Source organism: Camelus ferus, chromosome X (genome assembly GCF_009834535.1).
Source record: "Camelus ferus isolate YT-003-E chromosome X, BCGSAC_Cfer_1.0, whole genome shotgun sequence".
Lineage (NCBI taxonomy): Eukaryota > Metazoa > Chordata > Mammalia > Artiodactyla > Camelidae > Camelus > Camelus ferus.
In genome coordinates this window covers 72987557-72992801 of record NC_045732.1, presented here as the reverse complement: position 1 = coordinate 72992801, position 5245 = coordinate 72987557, and the positions used below count along the sequence as shown (strand labels likewise).

General features: G+C 35.3%; 1 pseudogene; it reads left to right on the top strand.

The window, feature by feature from the left end:
• Positions 1 to 342: 342 nt before the first annotated feature.
• LOC102520004 lies at positions 343 to 1226 on the top strand (annotated as a pseudogene).
• The last annotated feature ends 4019 nt before the right edge of the window (positions 1227 to 5245 follow it).

Genomic DNA, 5245 nt, shown 5'->3' with positions numbered 1-5245 from the left:
GGTTACACACATGGGCCGGTGTGGGTGGGGACACACAATTGTGTAAATACTCGGAAGGTGTGGTTTATTGGAGGCTTGCATATAGTCTGGTTACCATGTCAGGCTAAGATGTTTGGGAGACTGGGAGTGTACAATTTTCAGCTAGATGGGATATCATGCACAAAGACCAAGGCATCTGAGAATAAGTCCTGAGAAACACTGGCATGGCGGTGCATGAGCCAAGGGATGACCCGGGCCACGCCCTATTTCTCCGCCTTCCAGGCATCGGCTCCTGCATCCTAGGTCCCACATAGATGACCCTAAAACCAGAAATGAGGGATCGTTTCAACAGCCTATCAAAACATGGTGGACTACTATGATGTTCTAGGTGTGCAGAGACATGCCTCAGCCCTTTAAGGCTATTAAAAAAGCATATCAGAAACTGGCGCTGAAGTGGCAACCAGATAAAAATCCTGAAAATAAAAACTAAGCAGAGAGAACATTCAAACCCTGAGAATAAAGAATAAGCAGAGAGAAAGTACAGACAAGTAGCTGAGGTGTACGAGGTGTTATCAGATGCTAAAAAACAGAACATCTATGACAAATATACCAAAGAAAGGTTAAATGGTGAAGGTTAAAGTGGAAGTCATTTTAACAATCCGTTTCAGTTTGGCTTTACATTCCACAACCCAGATGACGTCTTCGGGGGATTTTTCGGTGGAAGGGATCCGTTTTCATTCGACTTCTTCAAAGACCCTCTTGAGGACTTTTTTTGGAATTGAGGAGCCCCAGTGGAAGCAGAAGGTGAGGCACAGGGTCTTTTTCTCTACCTTCAGTGGATTTCCATCTTTTGCAGGGAGATGTGCTTCTTTGATACAGGATTTACCTCCTTCGGCTCACTAAATCACAGAGTCTCACTTCATTCTCTTCCATGTCATTTGGTGGTAGTTGGATGGGCAACTTCAAATCTTTATCAACTTCTGAAATTGTTAATGGCAGAAAAATCACTACCAAGAGTATCGTCGAGAATGGTCAAGATAGAGCAGAAGTTGAAGATGACCATTTAAAGTCGTTAAGGATAAATGATAAGGAGCAGCTGCTATGCTTGGATAACAAGTAATTCAACGCATGCATTTAACAGAAATGTTAACTGTAACAAGTTCCATTTGGGGGTTAACAGGACTTTTTTTGAAGATGTCAAATGAACTCAACTTTCAGTATAACTGTACCTGAAGTATTTATAAACAGCTCATCCTAGCCACTGTTGGTTATAGACTTTGAGTTTATTGTCAGGAACACATAATAGGACCATTTTTTGGTCTTTAAAATTGTTGTTCATCTCTGCATGCACTTTGCTTTAGTATTAAAAGTAATCCAGGGTGGCTGTGACTCTTTCCTACACAAACACTAGCACAGACCTGCTTTTCTATTGTGTTTGAAATGTGAGCCACGTAGTGAAAGCCTGCTGTGAAGACTGCTAGGATAAATCTTCCTTAAAATATATATATTTTTTTAGTATTTAGTACTGAAATATATTAATGCACTAATGGTAATGCATTTCTCATTTAATTAATATAAACAGGATTTTTCTAGTTGTGCATGAATGCTGGCAACTTAGTAAGTTTTGATAATTGTTTATTTTATTGAAGTGTAGTTTACTTACAATATTATATTAGTTTTGTGTGTAAAATATAGTGATTGGTATTTTTATATATTATATTCCATATAAATGTATTATAAAATAATGCCTGTATACTCTTATTGTACATTACATCATTGTATCTTGTTTATTTTGTACCTAGTAGTTTGTACCTCTTAATCTGCTTCACCTATTTTGTCCCTCTCCCCACCCATCTCCCCACTGGTAGCCATTAATTTGTTCTATCTGTGAGACTGTTTCTGATTTGTTATATTCATTCACTTTTTTATTTTTTATATTCCACATATAAGTGAAAACAGACAGTATTTATCTTTCTCTGACTTACCAAAGTAAGCATAGTATCATCCAGGTCCACCCCTGTTGTTGCTGGCAAAATTTTTATTTTTACTTTTTTATGGCTCAGTAATATCCCATTGTGTATGTATGTATGTGTATGTGTATAAATATATATATTTTTCACATCTTCTTTATCCATTCATCTGTCGATGGACATTTAGGTTGCTTCTGTATCTTGACTATTGTAAATAATACAGCTATGAACATTAGGGTGCGTATCTTTTTGAATTAGTGTTTTCATTTTCTTTGGCTATATACCCAGGAGTGGAATTGCTGGATCATATGGTAGTCCTACTTTCAGTTCTTTGAGGAACCTCCATACTGTTTTCCAAAGTAGCTATGCCAATTTACATTCTCACCAACAGTGTCCTAGGGCTTTCTTTTCTGCACCAACACTGTCCTAGGGCTTTGTTTTCTCCACATTCTTGCCAAGACTTGTTATTTTTTGTCTTTTTGATGATAGTCCTTCTGACAGGTGTGAGGTGATATCTCATTGTGGTTTTGATTTGTATTTCCCTGATGATGAATGATGTTGAGCATCCTTTCATGTCTGCTGGCCATCAGTATGTCTTCTTTGGAAAAATGACTATTCAAGTCCTCTGCCCATTTTTAAAATTTTTTAAAAATACTGAATCATACGAATTCTTTATATATTTTTGATATTAACCCCTTATCAGACAAATCATTTGCAAATATCTTCTCCCATTCAGTGAGTTGCATTTTTGTTTTGTTGATGGTTTCCTTTAATGTGCAAAAAATTTTAAATTTGATTAGGTTCCACATGTTTATTTTTGCTCTTATTTCCCTCACCTGAGGAGACAGATCAAAAAAAAATTGCTAAGACCTATGTAAAAGAGTGTACTGCCTATGTGCTCCTTTAGGAGTTTTATGATTTCAGGTCCTACATTTAGGTCTTCAATCCATTTTGAGTTCATTTTTTTATATGGTGTGAGAAAATGTCCTAATTTCATTCTTTTACATGTAGCTGTCCAGTTTTCCCAACACTATTTATTAAAGAAACTATTTTCTCATTGTATTTTTTGCCTGCTTTGTCACAGATTAACTGACCATATGTGCATGGGTTTATTTCTGAGCTCTCTATCTTGTTTCATTGATCTATGTGTTTATTTTTGTGTCAATACCATACTGTTTTGATAACTGTAGCTTTGTAGTATAGTCTTAAGTCTGGGCGTTTAATACCTCCATCTTTGTTCTCTTTTCTCAAGATTGTTTTGGCTATTTGGGGGTCTTGTGGTTTCATACAATTGTTTAAATATGTAATGTTAAGCTTAGGTTTTTAAAAGTGAAGCTGGTAAACTGGGTCTTCGTCATTTGCTTAAAAAAAAGGAAATAACTATGAGTGTGTTTTGATGCATTAAAAAAAAAAAGCTGAAAAACACCAGGTTAGGGAGCAGTATAATGTGGTTAAAGGTGCAGGCTCTAGAATCAGACTCTGGAGCCAGTTATTCCTCAGTGTAGATTCTGTGTCCTAGAACTGAGTTGTCCAAAAAGAGTATTAATTAAATTAAGAATTCAATTCCACAGTCTCATGGAAGCCACATTTCAAGTGCTCAATAGCCACATGTGTCTAGCGGCTACTATATTGGGCAGTGCAGATATGGAACATCTCCATCATGACAGAAAGTTTTATTGGACAGCAATGTGCTAAAAGCTCTTTTAACTGACCATTATTTAACTAGCTTTCCATGTTAACTCTGTATTCCTCATTGTAAAACATATCAACTTATGTCCAAGACACACTGAAACTTACAGGTAACCACACATTTCTTCATTCTCCAATTTAACTGCTTGCTTATAAAATGTCAGTTGTGTTTGTTCCCAAATTTGTGTATTCCAGTCTACTTATATTGCAATTAGGTAACCTAAATTTGTCAATAGATAAAATATGGAAAGGAAAACTCTCACTTCTATGTAAACTGAATTGAGTGCTTTATTAAGAGATTAGAAGATATTAAAAGCAAAAACGTTTAGACTTCTACACTAATGTCACTTCAAGAGCTCCACTTTAAAGAACCTGAAACTGAGAAGTCTTAGATTTTTTAAAGAAAGATGAAGCTGAATTCCAATAAATAGAACCATTTATTAAATGATGGATAAATAATCACACATGATATCCTAAGTAAATATAAATATATTTAGAGAGATAATCAGACATTGTATGCTTCCTAGTGGAAGACAACACCACCACGTATAAAGTAAGTCTGGAAAAAAATCTGTAGATCCAACCAAGTCTCTAGATCCAATTGCCATTTTTCAGGAAATACAGAGGACAAAGGAACTTGTTAAACTACACCATAGGAATGCAATCATCCAAGTCCATACTGTGGGAAATTCTACAAGACAAACAACACGAATTTTTCAACACACTGCAAAGAAAAAGAAGAGAGATGGTGGGGTAACTTGTGGATTAAAAGAGACTTAAAAGAACAACAGATCACAAGGTGTAGACCTTATCTGGATCCTAATTCATATATAGTATGTAAAATATTTACCATTCATGAGACAATTGGAAATCTTTATAATGACAGGATGTTTGACATTGTTAAAGGGATTGTTGGTAATAGTATAGGTGAAATAATTGTATTGTCATTATGTTTAAAAATGGTCCTGTTCTTTTAGAGATACATACCAAAATATTTACAGATGAAATGATGTGATGAATGGGACTTACTTAAATATGGAAGGGGGGCAGTGGCTGGAGGTATGAATGAAACACAATGGACTGATTATTATTGGGACTGAGTATTGAGTACATAGGGATTCATTATACTATTCTATCTACTTTGTACATTCTAAATTCTTCATAACACCAGGTTTAGAAAAGATAAAATAAAGCATCTATCATTTTTCTCACGAAGTATTTCTATTGAGACTGAGTTCAAGAGCATCAAATGAGGAAAATGAAAACATAGTAAAATAATAAAGATTAAGAAAGTTATTGTAATTATTTTCCATAATGTTCTCCTTTAATATCAAACCAAATTTGAAAAAAAATGTATGTCCCTGCTTCAAACACGGGCTGAAGGCACTACAGTCTGCCTACTGAGTATTCAGCACTAACTCTGGAATCAGCACTGATTCTAATTCCAGGTTTGCCACTAACTTGCATTACCCATGGACAAAGTTCTTATTGCCCATAAACCTCAGTTTCCTCATTTATGAAGTGGGAGTAAGGATAAAATTATACAGCATAAAGTCAGTGTGAAGATTCAAGAAGATAACTCAACATGTTTAGCTTGTCTGCAGCAG